General features: G+C 43.4%; 1 long non-coding RNA gene across 1 annotated transcript; it reads left to right on the top strand.

Annotated features, from left to right (window-relative positions):
* The first annotated feature begins 80 nt into the window (after positions 1–80).
* Positions 81–19,843, top strand: LOC144339445 (uncharacterized). Its single transcript, XR_013414467.1, has 4 exons — positions 81–203; positions 7,262–7,431; positions 18,193–18,484; positions 19,177–19,843. It is a non-coding gene; the product is annotated as an uncharacterized LOC144339445 (long non-coding RNA).
* The last annotated feature ends 5,510 nt before the right edge of the window (positions 19,844–25,353 follow it).

Genomic DNA, 25,353 nt, shown 5'->3' with positions numbered 1-25,353 from the left:
AGCAGGAGACAAAAAGAGGAAGCATATGCGTGCATAGCTCTGAGGTCAGTGTGACAATAGGGCATTACATAAGGCGGGATTCAGCAAACATGAGGGTGCGTCAGGATCACTTGAAGGGCTTATGAAAATATAGGTTGCTGCTGCCTCTACTTTCTCTTTCACATTCCGCAGGACGGGATGGGGTTCAAGAATTTGCATTTCAGGTAAGTTCCCAGGAGATGCTGATGCTGCTTGTCTAGGGACAAGACTTTAAAAGAGGGAGGAAGAAAGATAGAGGAAAAACAGACAGAGAGATTAGCATGACTTTTGGTCTGGAATGGCAGCAGAATGCTTGCTCTGCAGACATTCAATCCACACTGTGATGGATGACGGAGAACGGAGGTGGTGCCTGGAGCTGCCAAAAGTAATTGCTTCAAGCATGGCACGCAATTATGGCATTGGTTTTTAGGTTTTGTTTTACTTTAAGGGTAAACCACTATAATTAGAAAACTTGCAAAATCCTGACTTACAAAGTGAGCAGATTTTCAAATCAGAGAAACATAGTTTTCATGCCTTCTCCAAGTTGTGGATCACTGCTCAGAGATGACTACTTGGGGCCAGTTGCTAAGACTGCTACTAGCTGCAAGGTAATATCATACACAGTGCTGGTAAGGTCATCTCTATCTGCAGGCCCATTGGGATGTTTGGTTGAATGTATGATGGTAGGAGTGAGATGGTCGGGTTCTTTTTCTGATTTTTCTTAGGACCCTGAGATGAACATTTGTGGTTTCTTCCATTCAGCGCTCATGTCTTTATATTTGTACCTGCACTCTCCCTACATCTTTCTTTGGGAAAATGCTTGTCACTGCCGCTTTCTTCTCCTCCTCCTCCTCCTCCTCCTCTTCTTCCTCTTCTTCTTGTTCTTCTTCTTCCTCCTCTTCTGCTTTTTAGACAGAGTTTCACTCCATTGCCCAGACTGGAGTGCAGTACTGTGATCTCAGCTCAGTGCAACCCCCGCCTCCGGGGTTCAAGTGATTCTCCTGACTCAGCCTCCTGAGTAGCTGGGATTACAGGCACACATCACCACACCCAGCTAACTTTTGTATTTTTAGTAGAGACAGGGTCTTGCCTTGTTAGCCCTCAAACTCCTGACTCCAGGAGATCTGCCCACCTTGGCCTCCCAAAGTGTTGGGATTACAGGCGTGAGCCACCACACCTGGCACACTGCATACTACTATATGGTGTCTGTCAGGCTGCTAAACTCCTCAGTCTTCCCATAAGCCACAAGGGTGGGCATGAGATCGAGGTCTGGCCAATCCTAGTGTCTTCTCCCTTCAGCTCCTGTGACTGGGCTGAGGAAGCTTGTGACCATACCAGCCTATCAGAATCCTTGTCTGGGATTCATCTGTAAACCAAAAATAAAATTCTAAGCCTCCCAACCATCTTGATGGACCCCATCTCTTGGCCAAGGCCAAAGTTAACCAGAAAAACTAGTTTCAGGCCATGATGGGAAGAGGGAGTGAGACCTGCTTCACCATACCCTCCTCCCCTTTTGGAATTCAGGCTCACCTGACCAGCATTAACATCAACTCAACCTTAAGACTGATAGAACAGATGTTTTAAGTCTGATAAGAAACATTAACAATCTATTCTCTCTGCAGCCTGCTACCTGGAGGCTTCATCTACATGATAAAGCCTTGGTCTCTACAATGCCTTATCACAACCCAGACATTCCTTCCTATTGAGTCCAAGTCTTTAGATAATAACTCTTTCAACCAATTGCCAATCAGAAAATCTCTGAATCTGCCTATGACCTGTGAGCCTCCCGCTTCCAGTTGTCTTGCCATTCCAGACCAAACCAATATACATCTTACATGTATTGATTGATGTATTACATCTCCGTAAAATGTAGAAAACCAAGTTGTAGCTCAACTATCTTGGGCACATGTTCTCGGGATCTCCTGAGAGTTGTGTCACAGGCCATTGGTCACTCATGTTTGGCTAGAATAAATCTCTTCAAATATTTTACAGAATTTGACTCTCTTTATTGACACATCTATGGGTGCCAGAAGAGAGAAATCACTGTTTCCTCAGATGACCCTAAGATATGATGATGTGAGTGAAGCATGCAGTTCACCCAACCCTAAAATGAATGGAGTCCTCTTGTAAGAGGTGATCAGCCCCGACCTACAGAGAAAAGAGAAGCTAAGACTGGGCAGAGGAGGGAGAAAGGGGGAAAGGAAGGAAAAAGAGATGGGGAGGGAGGAAGGGACAGTGGAAAAGAGGAAGGGAGGGGGAGGGAAAAGAGATCCTTGTCGTTCGATTCACTAGCATCCCAAGGCTAATACCACATGCAAATTTTCACTCGCATGAGTCAAAAAAAACTTCCCCATTTTACTTAAGCTTTGAGTTGGTTTCTGGCACTTTTAACTAAAAAGGTCTGAATAATAAAGTTCATCAATCCACTTGTGACATCTAACTTATAGAATTCAGGTTGTGCTGGGAAATTGCTAATTCAACACTTAAGTGCCTACATCAGCGTGGGAAGGAGTCCTTTGGAGCTGTCTGAAATTTCAGGGCATTGTCCCCATTGGAAGCTTTGAACATTACACTTGGAAATGCTAATGAGAAAGAGAGAAAAGAGAGAGGGAGAGAAGGCTTAACCAATTTTCAAAAGCCCAAGTCAGTCTTTTTAGGAGAGAAAGAGGAAGGAAAAGGGATGGAAGACACTGGGAGTGTTTTTAGTGGATGAGACAATTGAGGGTCTTTCTTACCAGGTAGTGAGGAATTTTTCCTACAAAAAGGACACAAGTGGCTTTTGTATTTGTAGAGGGGACTAACCCTCCTGGGGGTGAGCTGTTCAAGGTGAAGTTATATAACCTATACAGTTGACTAAAGTGAATTCATCTCCATGCCCTCAGCAAGAAGAGTGAGAAAGAGGGCTGACAGTGTGTTGGTTCTGCCTATCCTCACCTGCAAGGGGCATGTGAGAACTGAAGTAGTCAGATTTACTTCCTACCTCCCACGGTGCAAGCACCTCACTGTGCTAGTGGGCATTTGAAGGGATTTTCCAAATGCAACTTTAACCATACACAATTTTCATCTGTGTAGAAATTTAGAACCCAACTCCCTACATAAGATGAGACAGCACCATCACAGGCCTCATATTACAAGCCTGTACAGGGGTGTGTGTGTGTGTATGTGTATGTGTGTGCGTATGTGTGTGTCTCAGAATATATCTGATGGTTATTTGAAGCTCAGTATTAATAAGCTATATAATAACTGGGTTCTATAGTATTTGAAATCAAAATCACTTTCACATTCCTCTAGTCCTCTGGGCTCTTGTAAATGATAAGTACATCAAAATGCCTTGTGATGGCCTTCTGGGAAAAAATCCTCTCAGCCCAATTTACCAGGCAACTTTTATCCCGTTGAATAAACTCGAGGCTCTAAGGCAGTGACTCTGCCATCAACAACATCTATGAAAGGCTGCACTTTGCGGTTGGTCTGTTTTGTGTGAGGTGGGCGCTTGCTGTTCTACTTGCCCAGTGGTGCTTTTTAATTGGAATGATTTTTATTTGGTCTGATTTCCTGAAATAGAATACATCGCCTGCTTTAGAAACCCCAGATAGTCTATCAATACAGAGAGCAAATTGTCCTGGGGTTCTTGGCTTAGCTGTTTGTGGGGGGAAAGACTGCTGGGCAAGGGGTTGGGGGGGGCAGTTGTAGCATATTCAAATCTGATATTGAAACAGTTTGTGTGTGTTTAGGAAGTAACCGCAAATTTGACATGCCACCTCCACCCCAAACCCCAAACTTGTTCCATTCCAATAGGCAGTAGTCTCAAAGACTCTCTTAAATGGTTCATTTCTCCCTATTTACAACTCCCAAAGTGGGCTGATTTTTAAGGGGAAATCAGTTTCTATGAACGTCTAGGGCCCCGAGTGGGTCTTTGCTCTTTATTTGTCCTGCTTTGTTTAAACCAAAGAACACCTCAAGTCAGTAACCAGGCGAGCAGGGGCCTGCGACAGGCATGGTCACCTGAAATCCATTTATGCACAGGGATTGAAGGAGTAATCATATTCTAAATAAGGCTAATCAAGCTTTTTGTGAAAGTGCCAAAACCCACACACAAACGTCACTCTCGGTATGTTCTCATTTCCACGGAGCAAAAGTGAAGGAGAGAAGGCTTATTGGGAAGCTGCCGCTGGCACATCGAATTAAGCAAATGCTCTCCCATAGGTGTGCATAGCAGGCTTCTTTTCAGAGGGAGGATGATGAGGAGGCAATGTGGTTCTTGCGTACTAAGGGACTCAGTGTACTGCGTCCCTCACACTCTAGGTGTGATTTTTCTTTTCTGTCACAGTTGAGCCCAGTTTGTATTTCTCCCCTTACTTTCTTTTGGTTCACTCTTTTCCTTCATGGTAATCTTGCTGCTTAATGATCCTGGCCCCAGGCTTCCAAGGCAACTTGCCAAGAAGATCAAGGTTACTTCTGAAGTCCATAGCTTCTCACTTCCTCTTCCTTTGTCTCTTACCTCTTCTCACTTCTCTCCTCACACCTCCCGCACAATGTCTGAAATATTCACTACCTCCAAGTGGCCCCGCTTTTGCAACCCACCCAAGTCTGTTATTTGTTTAAAAACTACCACTTATTTGAGTTCTGGCTCTGGGCCAGTCATCAGCAAACATTTTCTGCAAAGAGCTAGATAGTAAAAGTCTCAGCTTGTGAGCCACACTGTCTCTGTTGCAACCCTTCACTCTGTTATATTATGTAAATAGCCATCAACAATACGTAAATGAACAGGTAGGTGTGTCTGTGTTGCAATAAAACTTCATTTACAAAAAGAGGCAATAGGCTGGATTTGGCCTGATGTTCAAATGGAGTGAGTCCATGTGACATACACAGGAAACTCACAAGGCTTTTAAGAATGGTATGTCCCCCAAAACACTGCCAGCTTGACCTGAAAGGGACAGAGAGAAGAGAATGAAAGAAGGCTGTCAGATCCCCAAAATTCTACAGACAGGAAACAGGCAGATGAAACTACAGCTGCAAACAAGTATTTACCCTTTATGAAAAAGGAAAGATGGCTGTGAGAGCAGACCTTATAGGCTCAGAAGGCAGAGCTGAGAGCCATGCCTTGAAACCTAATGGAGTTTTTCTGGTTGGATTTAGAAAATGTTTGGGACCAGAGACTCCTTTTTTCTTTCATTCTTCCCTCATTTTGAATGGGAATGTCTATAACTGTTAACCTGGTGGAGTGTGTTTCATTTTGTATTTTGGGAGCCGATAATTTGTTTGCTAGCTTCATAGGTCCACAGATAGAGAGAAACTGTGCCACACACTGGACTATACCCAGAGCTTCACCCATGCCTAAATTCGATGATTTATGTGATGAGAAATGAGACTTTTGACCTGATAAGACTTAGATGAGATTTTGGATTCAGGTTGATTGCTGTAATGGGTTGAGAGTTTTGAAGAATGGGGTCAATGCAGTTGAGATAGACATAAAACTTTGGGAACAGACAGCAGATTATTGCAGGTTGAACCATGGCCTCCAGGCCGGCACAGTGGCTCACACCTGTAATCCCAACACTTTGGTAGCCTGAGGAAAGAGGATCACTTGAACCCAGGAGTTCAAACCAGCCAGGGCAACATAGTGAGACACTGTCTCTTTTTAAATTAAATTAAAATAATAATAATAATAATAATAATAATAATAATGGCCCTCCAAAATGTCCACATCCTAATCCCTAGAACCTGTGAATATATTACTTTCCACTGTAAAAGGAATTCTGCAGATGTGATTAGGTTGAGGATCTTGAGATGGGGAGGTTATCCTGGTGGGCCCAATGTAATCAGAAGAGTACTTTTGAGAGATAAGCAGAAGCATCAGAATCAGAGAGAAAAATGTCAGGATGGAAGCTAAGGTCAGAGAAAAGAGAAGATGCCACACTTCTGGCTTTGAAGCTGGAAGAAGGGGCCACAACCAAGGAATACAGGCAGTCTCTAGAAGCTGGACAAAGCAAGGAAGCAGATTTTCCCCTAGAGCCTCCAAAAGGAAGATAGACTGACACCTTCATTTTAGCCCAGTATTTTGATTCCAGAACTATAGGATAATAAATTTACATTGTTTTAAGCCCACTGTGTTTGTGGCCATTTGTTATAGCAGCAAAGGAGACTAATACAGATTTTGCCAACCACTGATCTAAACATAAACTATGTTAGGGGCTTTCATACATTACCTTCTCCAGTCCTCACAACACCACTTTGAGGTAGGTATCAACAATATTCCCACTTGTAAGAGAGAAAATGATGCTTGCAGAGATTGATTCAACAGTCTACTTTACTGAATGTCAAAGCCCATGTTTCTGTCATATTGCTCTACTCAGGCAGACTTCCGTTTTCCTTATTTCAGAGTGACTCCCCAAGCCCCATTAATGTTTACCAGTCCTGGGTCCCAATCTCTTGGAACTTTTTCCTCTGTTCCTATGCATGTGTTTTTCATTCACTCAGCCTACATTTTCTGATACCTACGAAGTACCAAGCCTTGGCTTAGGTTCCAAGACAGGTATATAAAAGAGATGCTTATTCCAGGCTGGGAGGGGTGGCTCACACCTATAATCCTAGCACTTTGAGAGGCTAAGGTAAGTAGATCACTTGAGCTCAAAAGTTCGAGACCAGCCTGGGAAACATGGCAAAATCCCATCTCTACAAAAAATATAAAAATTAGCCAGGCATGGTGGCACATATTTGTAGTCCCAGCTACTCAGGAGGCTGAAGTGGGAAGGATTTCCTGAGCCAGGAAGGTTGAGGTTGCAGTGAGCAGTGATCATGTCACTGCACTCCAACCTGGGTGACAGAGCAAGACCCTGATATGTGTGTGTGTGTGTGTGTGTGTGTGTGTGTGTGTGTGTGTGTGTGTATCTCCTATTCTAGAAGAATCAACATCTCTCTCTCTGGTATTTGGGGATGGGACCTTTGGGAGATAATTAGATTTATATGAGGTCATGAGCGTGGAACCCTCATCACAGGATTTGTGGCTTTATAAGAGGAGAAAGGGTGAGATCTCTCTCTCTCTCTCTCTCTCTCTCTCTCTCTCTCTCTCTCTCTGCTGTCTGAAGACACAGCAAGAAGGTGTCTGTATGCAAGCCAAAAAGAGAGTCCTCATCAGAAAAATGAATCAGTAGGCACCAGATCTTGGATCTCCCAGCCTCCAGAAATGTGAGAAAGAATTGTCTGTTGTTTAAGCTATTCAGTCTATGGTATTCTGTTATTGCAGCCTGAGAAGATGGAGATAATCTTCAAAGCAAAAACAAAACCCTAAAAACAGCACTTGGGCTAGTAGCGGAAACAGGCTTACTCATCTGTAATAAGTGGACTAAGCAGGAGGCAGGACAGCATGGAGTGGTTGGCTGACGCTTAGATGGCCTCAAGGATCCTCATCTCCTGGTATGTATGCCCCTGTGATCCCACTGTGTGACAGTGGGTTGGCCAAGCAACTTGCTTTTAACTAATAGAATATAGCAAAGGTGATAACATGTCACTTCCATGATTATGTTACATAAAATGGCAATGTCCATATTGCTAACAGTCTCTCTCCTTTGCTAGACATAATGAGGCAAATTGCCATGTTGTGAGCTATTCTACAGTGAGGCTCATCTGGCAAGGAACTGAGAGTGACCTCCAACTGACAGCAAGTAGGGACCTGAGGCTCTGTCTGATAACCTAAAAACAACTGGATTCTGCCAACAGCCATGTGAACTGGAAAGTAGCTCTTTCCCCAGCCGAGCATTCAAATGAGACCTCAGTCCTGGCCAAAACCTTCATTGTAGTTATTCAAAGGACCTCCTAAGTTGTGCCCAGATTCTTTACCTACAGATACAGCGAGAAAACAAATGTATGCTCTTTTAAGCTGCTAAGTTGTGATAATTTGTTATACAGCAATAAATAACAAATGCAAGTTGAGAGCATGGGTTTAGACTCATTGGACATATATTGTGGTTCAAATTTTGCCTTGACTACTTACTCCTGTATTCTTGGGCATGCCACTCAGAGGCTTAGTTTTCTTATGTGCAAAATAAGACAATACCAGAGCCTACCACATCACAAGTATTCAATTATTGCTATCTGTTATTATTTTTTTAAGAGCTAAGGACTCAAAGAAGAGGGAAAGTTAATTTTCTCTGAAATCAGAGCAAAATAATTAAAACTAACACTTGAATTGGGCTCTCAAATTTACAAAGGCTCACATAGGAATTACTGAGTTTAATCCTTACTGTGGTGTTTCCTGACTATGGGCAATTTTGTTTCCCAGGGAATATTTGGAGATGTTTTTGATTGTCACAACTGGTAGAAGGTGCTACTGGCATCTAGTAGCTGGAGAATAGAGATGCCGATAAACATCTTGCAATGCACAGGGTACTCCCCCTACACACACACACACACACACACACACACACACACACACAGAATTATCTAACCAGAATGTTGATAGTGCTGAGGTTGAGAAACTGTGCCTTAGTAATCTTATGAGGGAGTGCATGCTTATCATGCATGACTCCTAGATGAGAAAACTGATGCTAAGAAAGGTTGAATGTTGGGGTGGGGGATCAAGTAGGTGGTAGGTAGCAGGGCTGTAGAAGGCTTTGCTGGCAGGCCCCAAATGCATTGCTTTTTCTTCACCCCAACTTGACCTACTAAGCCTGTCTGGAGGCCCACTGATTTCAGCCCAGAGGCAATGAACAGAATGTGGCAGCCTACAGGAGATATGGTGAAGGCTTAAGGCATTGGGCCAGGTCAGGACAGAATTTGTTCAGGAGCAGATATATTCGATCCCACTTGGTAGAAGAGTGAGAGTAGAGGGGACTATTCCATCAGAATCCAGAGGCATTCCTGCCTATATAAAAATTCTGTATTCTTATATAGAGATATCTTGATATTCTTTTTCAACTCTTGAGATTTCGAGCTAAAAAAGACATTCATTCAACCAACATTTTTGATTATTGTTTCCGCTTAGACTGACATCATTAAGACTTTCCATGGTCCTGGCATTTTACAGTTCCAACGATTGTTCCCCAATAGTAACCCATGTAAACCTCTCAGTAGATAGTTGTGTTCCCATTTGACAGATGAGGAAACTGAGCTGTGGAGAGGAATGTAATTATATATCAAAGGACACACAGTTTTCAAAGGGCAGAGCTGGGTTCCAAACCCAGGCTTTTAACATCAAGTCCACATTAACTTCCACGCTAGCACTGAGCTCCCTATAATGGAGTTTGGGGTATTTGCAGGAAGGGGGTGTAAAGCATTTCCTATTTTCAAGGAATTTGCTATTTAAAGGAGGAGACAATTATAGTAGGTGAGTAAAATTAAAAGGAGAGTGAAAACACATACTTAAAATGGTTTCAAACCACACACTCCTGGGAGCACGGGGAAGAGAACAAAAAAAAAAAAAAATGGTTCTCAGGGGTGGGGCTGAGGGAAAAGGAGCTGGAAAGCCTTCAGGGAAGAGGTGACACTTGAGCTGAGGCTTAAATTACAGGCAGAACAAAAAGCCAATGCCCCAAATCAAACAATAGATTCACTTGTTAAAAGTGATTTCTGCCTCCAGATGCTAAAAGAAAAAAATTCCTAATTCCACTCTAACCAGTCCTCAGCGACAGAGCCTTAGGACTTCATGCAGGTTCTTATTATTGCTCCTTTTTCTCCTTGCATGATTCTACAGCCAGGCAGCCTGAGTTCTGTGTGCTTCTGATCAGGGCTGAAGATTTGCTGCATTTGGCTTGTCTTGTGATTTATTTTGTGGTGTGATTATACTAAGTTTATGAGACAAGAATCTTATCACCACTATCAGCACTTTTGTTTTTCCATTTTCTGTTCATTTTTACAAAATAATAAGAGAAATGACCTCCTAAAATAGTCACATAATCACACAAACCAACACTCTCCTGGGCAGACAACAACAGCAATGTGAGAAAGGGAACCCTTAGCCAACAGACCACACACTTGGATGCCATCGTTTGAAGCACTGATTCAACTGTTGAAAAATAGAAACCCAATTTCTACATGTGGAGGGTGATTTGGGCCTCTCAAGACAGAAAGCATAACTGTACAGATGACATAATATATTCATTTATTAATTCACTTAATAAATATCTACTAAAGACCTATTCGTTTCCAGACACCGTTTCAGGAAATGGGATATAGCCATAAAATTGACATATAAGGTCCCCATCCTCATGGAACCTCCAGACTAGATGGGGAGATGGACAATATATAAGTAAGCATATCAAGAAGTAAGGTAAGTTCAGGCTGGGCATGGTGGCTCACACCTGTAATCCCAGCACTTTGGGAGGCCGAGACGGGTGGATTACTTAAGGCCAGGAGTTCAAGACCAGCCTGGCCAACATGGTGAAACCCCTTCCTCTACCAAAAATACAAAAAATTATCCAGGTGTGGTGGCACACGCCTGTAATCTCAGCTACTTGGTAGGCTGAGGCATGAGAATTGCTTGAACCCAGGAGGCAGAGGTTGCAGTGAGCCGAGATCATGCCACTGCACTCCACCCTGGGTGGCAATAATAATAATAATAATAATAATAATAATAATGTAAGTTAAAATTGTGATAAATACTAAGTAGGGTCACCAGATCAAATACAGCAGCAGTCCCCAAACTTTTTGGCACCAGGGAGCAGTTTTGTGGAAGACAATTTTTCCACAGACCAAGGGCGGGGCCTTGGGGGGATGGTTTTGGGATCATTCAAGTGCATTACAGTTATTGTGCACTTTATTTCTATTATTATTACATTGCACATTCTACAACTCACCATAATGCAAATCAGTGGGAACCCTAAGCTTGTTTTCCTGCAACTAGACAATCCCATCTGAGGTGATGGGAGACAGTGACAGATCATCAGGCATTAGATTCTCATAAGGAGCTTGCAACTTAGATCCCTCACATACGTAGTTCTCAATAGGGTTTGCACTCCTATGAGAATCTAATGCTGCTGCTGATCTGACAGGAGGCAGAGCTCAGGTGATAATGCGAGCAATGGGGAGTGGCTGCAAACACAGATGGAGCTTTGCTCGCTCACCTGCTGTTCACCTCCTGCTGTGTGACCCAGTTCCTTATGGGGAGTTGGGAACCCCTGAAATACAGGATATGCAGTTAAATCTGAATTTCAAATAAACATCAAATTTTTTTAGTATGTGTACATCCCAAATATTGCATGCTAGCTGCAATATTGTATTTTCACTAGCTAACTCGGGCAACCCAAGCACTAAGAAAATAAATGGAGTAACTGGAGTGCTATATCACACAGGGCTCCACCACAGAAAAAGAACCAGTGGAATATATTCAGAGATTTATTGTGAAGAATTGTCTCGAGCAGGTATAGGGGCTGGCTAGGCCAGTCTAAAATCTGTAGAACTGGCCATCAGGAAGGATGGGCTGGAAATCTTGAGCACAACTGAATCTGCTGTTGAAAGACAGAATTTCATCCTCCTCAGAGAAACCTCAATTCTATTTTTAAGACCTTTCAGCTGATGGGGTCAGGTCCACCCAGACTGTGGAGAATAATTTTCCTTACTGAAAGATGATGGACTTTAATCATACCCACAAAATACCTTCCCAGCAACACCTAGACTAGTGCTCCATTGAATAACTGGGGGCTATAGCCTAGCCATGCTGACACATACAACTGACTGTCACAGATGGGAAGGGGAGGGGAACCCACACAGGAAAGGCTTCTCTAAGAGGTGGGGGCATTTGAATTGAGACGTGAACATTGAAACACTGAGCATTACACTGCCATTCTATGAGCCATGAGGTGAGAATATTCCAGATGGAAAGAAAAGCAGATGGAAAGGCTCTCAGATGGGAAAGAACCTGTCTTATTTTAGGAACAAAAGAGAGGTCTGTGTGTCTGGAGTGGAGTGATCGAGGGGCACAGTGGTACCTGATTGAGTGAGAGAGGAGGACAGAAGCTGGGTTGTGCACAGTGATGTACAAAAGCCAAGTTTATAGATCTCCAGGTTACTACTTACAAAAAGACGGTGATGGAGAGAAAGCAGAGCAGATCTTTGAAGAAGCTTCTACCTGAGTATTTCTGGGTATCAAATTGGTATAAAGGTGTCTATTTGCTTGCTCAAAAAAAGTGCTTAAGGCATGGAACTTAAGAAAGTCTGAACATCATCAAATTGAAATGATCCAGGACTCCATAAAGTCAGACCAACCCTTCTTATTAGGTTGGTGTAAAAGTAATTGTACTTTTTGCCATTAAAAGTAATGGCAAAAAATTGTTGTTTCAGAAAAGCAATCTTCTCAATAGCTGAAGAATAAGCTTAATAGCTGGGGAATCTCCATGGGACATCTCCAGTCTAGAGGTTTTCCTTAACCAGTCTTTGCATTCCAGAGCCTATTGAAGGCTCGAGTTGTCAGATGGCGAGCAAATTGTTTACATGAAGCCGCTGAATAGGAGTCAACACTTTCTATGTCTTGGAGACTTACAACTTGCTTAAGAAAAGATTGCAACTTAAATCGGTTTTACATATTGATATTGGATTGTAATTCCACAGACAGCTTTGCCTCCTGGGTATTGTAAATATGTTTGTGAGCCCTCAATATTGGTGATGTGCAGAAAACATTATTACCTAGGCCAGCTGGAAATTCCAGATATCAATAACTTTGCAGAATTTGCCTGTTGCCTCCAACTTAAACCAGGAGTCCTCCAAACTGGATAAAAGAACTTCAGGAAAATCACTTATATTTTCTCAACCTAGGTTTCCCTACCCATTAGGGGAAAAAATGAAGATTTTTCAACCCTCTGAGTTATCTTTTGACCCAGAAATTCTGGCTCCATGAGACTTCTGTAGCTAATACTGTAGAGTATCCCCATCATTGTGTTTCAATTTGGTAACAGGGATCAAGAAATGTTGATCCCTGTTATACGTCACGTGCTAGAGCAATTTTGCTTCCTAAAATCTTCATGATGGAGTCTTCCTGTTCTATCTCCCCACCCCCACTAATAATCAAATAATTATCTATTGTAGCACAAAAAATTACCCCTACAATTTAGTGATTTAACACAAAAAAATATTTACTATCTCCACAATTTCTGTGGATTAGGAATTTGAGACATAGCTGGGCTCTGGCTTAGGGTCTCTCATGTAGATGCAGTCAAGATGCCAGCTGGGTCTATGGTCAACTGAAGGTTTGACTGGGGCAGGAGAAGCACATGGCTGTTGGTGGAAGGCCTCAATTTCTCACCATGTGGCCTCTCCATGGTGTATCCTCGTGACATGGCACCTGGCTTTTCCCAGAATGGGTGATGTAAGAAAGAAGGAAGCTTAAATGTGTCTTATGATCTAGTCTTGGAAGTCATAAATGATCAGTCCCATTTTATCTATTGGTTAGAAGTAAATTACTAAGTCCAGCCCCACACTCAAGTCAGGGGTGGAAATTAGGAGGACCCCCAAACACTTTTGGACATATTTTATACCACCAAAATTCTGCCTTGTGTGTGTGCCAGAGAAACTTCACTCCCTAAGATCCTGATGACGTTGTTCTTCCAACTCTGTCTTCCCAACCTCACCCCTACTAGTTAAATAGTATTTAGCCTATAACTTTTCTCTCCTTCTGTCTTGTGTAATTTATTCTGAGCACAATGTGGCCTTGCTTAAGAAAGCCTGAACATCAAAAATACTCCTCTTTTGCTGCTTTCAAGTTTTTAACTCCCTTGGTAGTAATTGGCAAATCTTCCATTGCATGAGGATAGGGAAAGTATAAAGTGGAGGTTAAAATAAGATACATTTTTTTCTTTAGCCCCTTGATATGGTTTGGCTGTGTCCCCACCCAAATCTCATCTCGAATTCCGACGTGTTATGGGAGGTGCCCAATGGGAGGTAATTGAATCATGGGGGCAAGTCTTTCCTGTGCTGTTTTTGTGATAGTGAATAAGCCTCATGAGACCTGATGGTTTTTAAAAAGGGAAATTTCCCTCCACAAGCTCTCTTTACTTGCCATCATCCACGTAAGATGTGACTTGCTCTTCCTTGCTTTCTGCCATGATTGTGAGGCCTCCCCAGCCACGTGGAACTGTGAGTCCAATTAAACCTCTTTCTTTTGTAAATTGCCCAGTCTCAGGTATGCCTTTATGAACAATGTGAAAACTGACTAATACACCCCTTTAGACAGATGGACCACTTTATGCACCATTGCATCCAGTGATTAGATTGTGCAGAAATATTCCAGAGCCAGGCTGGCCAGAGGATGGCCCTCTCAAATAGCAGCCAGCATATTGATCAGAGGGATTTTGACACACACAAAGACATCCAGGGATGCATGCACACAGAGAAAAGATCATGTGAGGACACAGTGAGAAGATGGCCATCTGCAAGGCAAGGAGAGAGGCCCCAAGAAATCATATTTGCCGACACCTTGATCTTGGACTTCCAACTTTCAGACTATGAGAAAATAAATTTCTGTTGTTTAAGCTACCCAGTTTGTAGTATTTTTTTATGGAAGCCCTAGCAAGCTAATACAGCTGTCAATGTAAAGTCTCAAAAGTAAATTAGATCATGTCACTCCTGTTTAAAAATCCTTGAAGGGCTTCTCACCACACTTAGAATAAAATCTGCACTCCTTAATGTGGGCTACGTCACCCGGGCACTGCTTATCTTTTCAACTCCGTCTACCACTAAGCTTCTCCAGCCCACAGTGCTGCAGTCATAGTGGCCTTTCAACAAACCGTCCTGCAGTCATGCCATGTTCTTTTCTTCCTCATGGCCTTGGCATTTGCTGTTCTTTCTGCCTAGAAGCTCTACCTAGTGCTTTTTACCTAGTTGGTACTTAAGCCATTCTTCAAGATATATTAATAGTTTCAAAATCATCTCCTCAGAGAGATCCTCCAGACCACCTGTGGAGTCTGTTCCCCTCTCCATTAATCTAGGCTGGCCTCAGTGACTCGTTTGAACAATCAGACGCAGCAAAAGTGAAGTATAGAGACTTTCAAGTCTAGATTATATCAAGCTTTGCAGCTTCCACTTTGTCTCTTGGAATACTAACTCTTAGAACCCAACAATCACGCTGTAAAGAAGCTCAAGCAACCACATGGAAAGTACTAAAACCCATGGGTGTCAGGCAGTCCAGGTTAAGTTCTCAGTTCACAACCAGGACCAACTTGCCAGCCACGTGAATGAGCCAGCCCTAGCTGAGCCTCCCTAGCTGACGCTCCATGGAGCAGCGATGTTTGTTTTGACAATTAAGTTTTGAAGTGATCTGTTACACAGTAATAGATCATGAGAACACCACTTTATATAACATACCACCCTGACTGATTAACATCTACTGCACCATTGTTTTATTCTCTTCATAGCACCTGCCACAATCTGAAATTACCGCATTTATTTAACTTCCTTATTTCCTATTTCCCACCACCACTAGAATATAAACTCTACAAAGGCAGGCAACCTGGCTTTGTTATTCATCACTAAATCCATAATGGAGTAGATGCTCAATAAATACTGAATGAATGAATAAATGAAGGAGTGAAAAAGTGAATTAATGAACTGACTTCAAGCCCTTGATTCAGAATGATAAGGGAAGGGATCTCTTCTGCCTAGTTAAGTCAGTACAGTTGACAAAATATTAAATCAATGATGTCCTGAGCCTCCTTGGTTTGCACTGGGCTGTTCATTCTTCTGCAGTGAACACTCTTTCCCCTACAGTCACATTCACTTGGCTTGGAATTTGAGATCCATCCAGTGAGGAACAGTTCACTCCAATAAAAGAATCTTGTTTCTGAAGAGTTATGAATGAACAAAGGCCTGGAGCTCTGTGGCACTGTGGAAAACCAATGAACCTGCTGCCTCATTCTCTTTTAAAGGGATGTGCCACGTTTGCATTTTCATCAGAACTTCAATTTTACCCTTTCTATCTCTTATCTTTTCTTTCCCTCTTTTCTCTCTCTCTCTTCCTTTGAATGCATAGAATACTAAAAAGATTAAAAGGCCTTGGAGTGTATGGAATGTATTCACAGGGTGATATTAATATCAACATTTTAGAAAGAAAACTGACCCAAATTGAGACCCATCTAGACTGATTTTGGCAAAATGAGGTGTCAACCTTTGAAACTGTCAAATCCTCCCATCCTATGGGATTTCTCCACCACTGACAGGACACATATTTCTCCCATCCTTGCTCTGCAATGTCCCTTCTAAACTTAGATAGATAGATAGATAGATAGATAGATAGATAGATAATAGATGATAGATAGGTGATAGATAATAGATAGATAATAGATAGATAGATAGATAGATAGATAGATAGATAGATAGATAGACAGACAGACAGATAATAGATGTAGATAGATGGTTTGGCTGTGTCCCTACCCAAATCTCATCTTGAATTCTCACGTGTTGTGGGAGGGACCTGGTTGGAGGGAACTGAATCATGGAGGCAAGTCTTTAATGTGCCGTTATCATGATAGTGAATAAGCCTCACAAGATCTGATGGTTTTGAAAAAAGGCATTCCCCTGCACAAGCTCTCTCATTTTTTACCAGCCACCATCCATGTAAGATGTGACTTGCTCCTCCTTGCCTTCCGTCATGATTATGAGGCTTCTGCAGCCATGTGAAACTTTAATTCCAGTTAAAACTCTTTCTTTTATAGATTTCTCAGCCTTGGGTATGTCTTTATCAGCAGCATGATAAGATAGATAGATAGATAGATAGATAGATAGATAGATAGATAGATAGATAGATAGATAGTGTATATAGACAGGTGTAGACAGATAATAGAAATTTCTTCTCCCCTCCTTCCCCCAGGATAGATTCCTTTCCCCAAAAGTCATTTCTGCCCCCAAAACAGAGATACCAAGAAACTGATTAATGCTGGTATTTTTGAGTTGGATTGTGTGTCTGCCCAGCCAGTCTTGACTGGTCAAGTTGGAACACATGGGACAGGAGAGGGACAGGATCCCAACATTCACATAGAGCCTGACTTAACTGCTATGCCTACCAGCCAGCCAACAGAAACCAAGAGAGAGGGATTTGGAGCCATGCCTTTCCAGGGATCTATCCAAAGGCATTTGTAGGTCAGGGTCTGGAACAAGTTGCCATCTAGGCCAACTGCCTATGACTCAGCTCATTCCAACATTTTAATACGAGTGATACCTGGTTAAAAATGAACACCATAAATGACTGAAAGGAATTCAAGAGCTAGGTATCAAAGGGCAAGAGCTACCTTATTCCCTCTTGACTTGGTTATGGCAAGAGGTTTATTAATCTAGTCTGCCATGGCAGACATTGTCAGGACCCTCCTGTACCCCTCATTCTTACCACTTTTGTGCATACTGGCCTGACTTCCAACTGCTGGCACCTCTATTTCTTTGCCTGGGAGTTTTCTCTTCCTGACAGAAGGCCCTGAGAGCAGCCCTCAACCAATTACTAATAGGAGTTGGTGTATAAATATCCTAGCCCCCTCACGCTTGGAGCAGGATAGCTCAGAGGCACATTTCTACACTGACTCCTAGAGTTTCTTCAGTGGGACTAAGCTCTAGTCACCCACAGGAGTAGCTAGCTTGAAAACATACCCTTTATTAACCTTTATCCCCTCCTTCTCTTCACCTTGACCTGCCTCCTAATGTCCCCTTCCTTCCGAAATCTCAAACTGTCTCCACTCTAATCCTTGTCTTAGAGACCATTTCTGGGGGAACCCAAACTAAGACAGCTAGGTATTCATTCAGAAGCATTCGTCAAATTCCTTCTATATAGCAAAGGCTGTGGCCCATACCTTAGAGACTTTAAAATCTAGCTGGCAATACCAGTTTATCCAGCCAATGACAATAGAAGACTCTACGTGTTAGAAGTCCTGTCAGAGAGCCCCTGTGCCATATACAGAGAGAAAGAGCAATGACAGCAAAGTTGTTCAGCCCACTGCTCAGCTGGAGCCCCGTGGCAGGGTGTTCACCTGGGTCTTTATCTATGTGCATCCAAAATCTCTCTGGGAGATATGCAACTCTCTAAGCTGACCCAGCATGGAGATATGGTTTTAAAAAGCCACATTAAAGAATCACATTAACCATGCCCCCAAGATCTGGGATATAAATCAGAATGCGAATTGTGAACTTACAGTAAGTGAATTTACACCAGCTGCCAGGCAGGCTCAGGAATACTAATATAGCCTTAGCAGCATTTCTCCTTCCCCACAGGAAAATGCCTGGTTGAAGCCAGCTTGCAATTCCAAAGTCAGAAGGTTGCCTGGGAAGCCATGAAACAAAGCCAAATCAAGGCAAAGCAGACACATGGAGATTTTGAGACTGAGAAGAGGGAAACTGAGGACATTCATGTGAGATGGTTTCAAGTTTCCCTTAGAAGGAGAAGTTATCTTCAGAAGGTCAGGTTGCTGAGGTGGATGTTCAAAAACAACAAAGTGTGTAGCTACCATTGTGAGGAAGACCATGGAAAATGGAAAAATCAGAATGAAAGACTTTCTGAACAAGAGTAAGTACCCCCACTGATATGGCTTGGCGGTGTCCCCACCCAAATCTCATTTTGAATTGTAGCTCCCACAATTCCTACGTGGTGTGGGAGGGACCTGGTAGGAGGTAATTGAATCATGGAGGGGGTGGATCTTTCCCATGCTGTTCTCATGATAGTAAATAAGTTTCACGAGATCTGATGGTTTTATAAAGGGGAGTTTCCCTGCATAACTCCCTCCTGCCTGCTGCCATGTGCGACGTGTGTTTTGCCTTCCACCATGACTGTGAGGCCTCCTCCCCAGGCACATGGAACTTGAGTCCATGAAACCTCTTTTTCTTTATAAATTACCCAGTGTCGGGTATATCTTTATCAGCAGCATGAAAACAGACTAATACACCTGTGTTTGCCACCACCCACATTAAAACAACTTTAATTTGAACCTAGTCAAAGTACGTGGGCTTTCCAACCAGGCAGAGCCACGGTTTCATCCTCACTCCACCAGAAATTAGCTGTGTGTGGATGTTAGTCTCTGGGCTTTGTTTCTAAAATGTATGTAATAATGCACCAGGTTCTAAAACCCAGTGAGAATTCTGTGAGATTATGCATGCAAAGTGCCGAGCATGGGGCCTGGCTCATAGCAAGTATCAAATAAGTGGTGGACAAGTTGTCATTTTCACTTGTGGTTGATAATTTCCACTTTTGCCTTTCTGCAGCCTAGAGATAGAAGCAGATAATGCATGTGTCATCTACATCTGGCAAAAGCCAAAGGTCTGGAAGATGGACAAAGGAATCCAGGCAAAAAGGAGCCCATGATTGAAATGCATTACCAGGTGCACCAGTTCAAATGCAATCAGGAGGAACAAGGGGAAGAGGGAGAAGTCTAGAGCAGGACTTCTCAAACTGACTATTCAAGTCACCTAGAGATCTTAGTGAAATGCAGACTCTGATGCAGTAGGTCCTGGCAGGAACTTGAGATTCTGCATTTTGACCAAGCTCCAAAGTGAATGTCAGTGCTGTTGTCCTTGGTCCACACAGGGAGGAGCAAGGATCTGAGGCTTGGAGAGCAAACGTCAAGTTCAGAAGAAAGACTGGAAGTTTGGGGATAAAACCCAAATATGGCTAAAGAAAGCCAGTAAGTATGCTTTGAGTTGTATTTTCCATTGCATCTGAAGCTGTGCTGGCCAACATGGTAGTCACTGGCCCTGTGTGGCTATGGGCTAGCCCTAATGGACATGTGCTCTAACATGTAAAATACACACTGAATTTCCAAAACTTGGTACCAAGAAAATAATGTAAAATATCTCAATACTTTAAAAACATTATTACATGTTGAAATAATATTTTAGATATATTGAGCTAAATAAAAGATACCTGTATTATTGAAATTAACGTCACCTGTTTCTTTTTACCTTTTTAATATAGCTACAAAAAAAAATTAAATTTACATTTGTGGCTTATGTTAAATTGAACAGCCCTAGTCTAGAAAGGGTTTCTTTCTCTCGCCTTCTCTGAGCTTCTGCCCCAAACCCCACTCTCAGCAATTCCTGTAGTGTCCCAGGGAAAACTGTAGACTAGAGAGATTTATTGCTCTGAAGGGGAGACGGGCAGGTCTGCGCGAGGGAGCTGTTTGGGAGGAACAAGGTAGAAACATGCCAAGTCATTCTCTGCAACAGCAGAGCCATAGCCATGGGGCCGGCTGGGAGGCCTGGATCCTGGAGATGCCAGCCTGCCATGCTCCAGTGCCTTCTGTCTGGGCCTCATCAGTCCTTTCTCGTGTTCTCCTCCCTATCCTGGGCGACAGGTAATTAGCAAGGCCAGCTGGCAGCCTCCACCGGGCACTGCCGCCAGAGAGCCAGCAGCCGGCCTGCAATTACTGTAATCCTGGCTTGGCCTCCAAAGAGAGCTCTATTCAGCTCTCCCTCTGCAAGTTGGCTTGAGGTGATGGGGCTTGTAACCTGTACATTCTCTGGGTGCCTCCTGGCAACGAAAGGCCCACAGAAGAAAGTCTCCAGTGTGCCTACCTGCAGCAGACTTCCTTTGGTAAATAACTAGACAGCTGGGACTAAGTCATTGCCTGTTGACGGCATGGAGGGGTGATATTTGAAATGTCTCGCCCAAGCCATATATTCCCAATTTTTTTTTTTTTTTCAATGTGTTCCCAGTATCTCCTCTTTCCGGAAATTGTTTCCCAGGACCAGCAGCCAGTCCTTCTAACTCCAGGAAGTTTGTCCAGGGCAGATCCCAGGCACCTCTGAAATGTGTTAAGAATGATGCTAGAAAATCCATGAATTTTAGGTTCCATGAAGCTAGTCTGGCCCTAGAAGGGAATGAGAAGAAAGGCTACTTTATCAAATGGAAACTGGCAGCAAAGACAGCAAGCGCAAGGCATGCTGGGCTGAACAGACGAAGGACATGCAAAGAGACTGCCGAAAGGGCCTCACTTTCACCGGGCTAACCCTTTAGCTTCTCAAGCTTCAGTTTTCCCACATGCAATATGGACATAATAGTAGCATGTACGTCACAGGGCTGCTGTGAGAATTAAATGAGACATTCTGTGTAAAGGGTTTAACATGGCAAGCACCCAACAAATATAAGCATTAAAAGCTAAGTAAAGTAACATACAAGGGAATGAACCTGAAGAAGCTAGACAGATGGAATGCAAGTAGACCTAGCCTGACAGAAGCTTCCAAATCGGAGCACTGAGATTTAGAAGGGGCAGGGGTAGGGCAGGCTCCTTTTAAAGGAACAGTCTCTCCATTTTTGGGAGGGGAGTGAGAAAAGGTTATCTTGGAGGTTTAGTGGGTGAAGGACCCTCACTGCTGGCACAGCAGTCTGCAGTGCATTTTGGGGCCCAGTGACATCATTTGTAAGGTCCAGTGCAAAATAAAAACACAGGACCCCTTGTTCATAAATTGGGATAAAGGTGCCATCAAAGGAACTGAAATAGAAAACTTTCTCCACTCTTCTACTCTTCTACTGTCTGTCTGTTTCTCTTCTACTCTTCTACTGTCTGTCTGTCTCTTGTTCCTTTCCTCTCTCCCACTTCTGTGTTTTTATTTGTTATTTAATGTGCCATCTCCTCAGGCAAAAGAATACTCACGCAGACAGTGTGACTGTCACAGGTACTGGGAATCCTGTGACTCAGCACTTGCCAGCCCTCAGTCCCACCTGCCAGGCTCCTCCTCCCAGCAGCCACCAGACTGACGCCTGCACCCCAGCCAAGGGCAGAGAAGCCAATCTCCCCTTCCCACTGGCTGGCTACCCCAACCCGCAGTGGATAGGCAACGCTCAAGGATTGCAGCCTCCATGCTGGGCACACTGGTATGGATCAGGTGGGCAGAGGCTCGCTCCTCCCAAGCTGTTCACCAGGCATGCCGAGGTGCAGCCATATCTTGCTCCTAGATGCCACTAAGTGCATGTACCCAAGTTCACTCTTCCCACGCCAGTGCCTAGGCCTCTGTTGGGGATGGAGGGCAGCATCAATCATTGGACAATGCCTGGGGACAGCCGGTGGTGGGGGTGGCTGAAGTCACTGGGGAGTGGCAGAGAAAGAGACAGAAAGAGAGTGAGGCCAAGCAGTATCAGGATGTTATGGGGCACAGGAACGAGTGACAGAGAACTCATCCTGGGGAGATGACCAGGTGGAAAGGCAGCAGCAGGACAGCTCCACAGTCCCATCAAAATCGGCTTACAAAACCCAAAATCAAAGGTATAATTATTAGGAGTTTCAAGGTGGCAACCCTGGAGCATTAAACCCCAAATGTGGGCCTCTGAGCCAGGTTCTGTGCCACTCCACTGTTTGTGTGTCTATGAAGCAGGCTCTCTGGAGGGACGTGGCTGTCTTGCAGTATTTCAACACCATGTTTCCCATCCCAAGTAGAGCCTCAGATTCAGATCCCAGCTCTACCACTTACTAGTTTCAATCATGTTGGGCAAGTCTTTTAACCTTCCAAGACCCAGTGTATGCATCCGTAAAATGGGACTAATGATACAACCAACTCTTAAAAGTTGTTGTGAGGATTAAAATGTTATATAATAGAGCTTAGTGTGATGCTTCAACACATTCTCTTCATTTAGCATAAAGCAAGACCTTAAAAACTGTTAGCTATTGCTAGCAAAGTGAGTTTTTAAAGGCAGGCATGCTTCTCTCAATTTATCTCTTGGAAAACTAATCCATCACACATTTCTGAGCTCAGAGATCCACTGTTTCCCTTCTTCCAGTAGATGGTGAGTGGCTGAATAGACAAAGCAATAATGGGCCCAGGGTTCCAGGGAAGGGTCTGTATCTGCTTTTGCCAAGCAATAGATCCCAGTGCCTAGCCTGATTCCTGACTAGTAGGAGATACTCAATAAATGCTTGTCCAATTAATGGAAGTCTGGAAGGATGGATGGATGGATGGATGGATGGATGGATGGATGGATGGATGGATGGAAAGATGGAAGGAAGAGATAGAAGAAAGGATGGACAGATGGAAGGGAGAGATCTTTTTTTATGGTTTGAATGACTCTAAGGTCATTCCCAGCTCTGACAAGCCATTATGCTAGTAAGTCACTTTCGTTATTTCCATTTTTTCCCATGAAGGATGAAGTTGGAAGTTCCCGAGTCTTCTCTTCACATAATGGGACATGCAAGGGGGAAACCAAATCAAAAGTGTAGAGTGGGTTGGTGGATGTCTTTGACATGGTGAGGTCTTGTTCCTAACGGAGCTTTTCCTCTTGGTCACGTTACCTCTGAAGGTATTTAGGGCCCCATACTCTATTCCGGGGGGCTGTGGCCCACATGGGTCTGTGTAGTCAGACAGTGGCTAAAGCAAATTCTCTGGCTACAGAAGAGCCTCAGTCCTTCTGTCTGATTGGCTGGCAACATGACCAAGAGTGTTCCCTAGCAGATGGCCATGAGGAGGACAACTGGGCAGCCATGTGGCTCCCTGGCACTGGGATGGATGGCATCACTCCCAAGACCTGGAGCCTCTTGATCTCACTTAGCTCCTGTCTCCATGGTCCCTCTTCTTCCTCTCTCCCTCAGGCGTGGAGTCCTAATTTATATGAGAGCAGAGAAAACAATGTGTTCTGCAGGTAAATGCACAATGATTTTTGCCTTACATTTAAGCAAGTGCATTTTTAAAAACTCACTAGTCAGGAATTTGCATCCCTCTTCCTGCTTTGTTTTCTTCTTTCCCCCAAAGCAGTGGGTGACTGTCTATCTGGGCTAGGAAGGAAGAGCCCCAGTCTAGGGATTGCTTCTCAAATTTTAATGCTCACATCAATCCCCTAGGGATAATACAATTAAACATGGCTCAGTGAGGGATTGAGCTCTGAGAAATGTGTCATCAGGTGATTTTGTTGTTGTGCAAATATCACAGAGCAGAGTCCAAACTCTTACATAAACCTAGATGGCATACCTAGGCTGTATGATACAGCCTATTGCTCCTGGGCTACAAACCTCTACGGCATGTGACTGTACTGAATCTTGCAGGATATGGTAACACAATGGTAAGGATTTGTGCATCTAAACATATCTAAACATAGAAAAGGAACAGTAAAAACACAATTTAAAAGATTTTAAAATGGTACACCTGTATAGGGCCCTTACCATGAATGGAGTTTGCAGGACCGGAAGTTGCTCTGAGTGAGTCAATGAGTGAATGTGACCCAGGACATTATTGTACACTACTGTAGACCTTATACACATTGGACACTTAGGCAACACTAAATCTACAAAAGAATATTTTTCTTTCCTTTAGCTTACTGCATCTTTTTTTATTACTATTTTATAAACTTTTTGACTCTTAATAACACTTAGCTTACAACAAAAATGCATTGTACAGCTATACAAAAATATTTTCTTTCTTGGCAAGGCATGGTGGCTCACACCTGTAATCCCAGCACTTTGGGAGGCAGAGGCAGGCAGATCATTTGAGGTCAGGAGTTCAAGACCAGCCTGACCAACATGGTGAAATCCCATGTCTACTAAAAATTTTTTAAAAATTAAAAAAAATCTTTCTTTACATATTCTTATTCTATAAAGCTTTTTTTCTATTTTGTTAAAAATTTTTAAATGATTTTTTAAAAGCTAAGGCACAGAGGCTCACGCCTATAATCTCAGCACTTTGGGAGGCCGAGGCGGGCGGATCACCTGAGGTCAGGAGTTCAAGACCAGCCTGGCCAAAATGGTGATACCCTGTCTCTACTAAAAATACAAAAATTAGCCAGGTGTGGTAGTGTGCACCTGTAAACCCAGCTACTTGGGAGACTGAGGCACAAGAATCACTTGAACCTGGGAAGCGGGGGCAACTGTGAGCTGAGATTGTACACTGCACTCCAGCCTGGGCAACAGAGCAAGACTCCATCTCAAAAAAAAAAAAAAAAACAAAACAAAACATGGGGCTAGGCGCAGTGGCTCACGCGTGTAATCCCAGCACTTTGGGAAGCTGAGGCAGGCAGATCATGAGGTCAAGAGATCAAGATCATCCTGGCCCATCTCTACTAAAATGGGGAAACCCCATCTCTACTAAAAATACAAAAATTAGCTGGGCATGGTGGCATGCACCTGTAGTCCTGCTACTCAGGAGGCTAAGACAGAAGAATTGCCTGAACTCAGGAAGTGGAGGCTACAGTGAGCCAAGATCACACCACTGCACTACAGCCTGGCAACAGAGCGAGACTCCTTCTCACAAAATAAAAACAACAACAACAACAACAACAACAACAAAAACTAAGGCACAAACACACATTAGCCTAGGCCTACACAGGGTCAGGATCATCACTATCACTGTCTTCTATTTCCACATCTTGTCCCACTGGAAGGTCTTCAGGGGCAATAATACACATGGAGCTGTCATCTCCAATGATGACTTCTGGAATACCTCCTGAAGGGTCTGCCTGAGGCT

This window comes from Macaca mulatta, chromosome 2 (assembly GCF_049350105.2).
Source record: "Macaca mulatta isolate MMU2019108-1 chromosome 2, T2T-MMU8v2.0, whole genome shotgun sequence".
Classification (NCBI taxonomy): domain Eukaryota; kingdom Metazoa; phylum Chordata; class Mammalia; order Primates; family Cercopithecidae; genus Macaca; species Macaca mulatta.
This window is presented reverse-complemented; position numbering and strand designations above follow the sequence as displayed.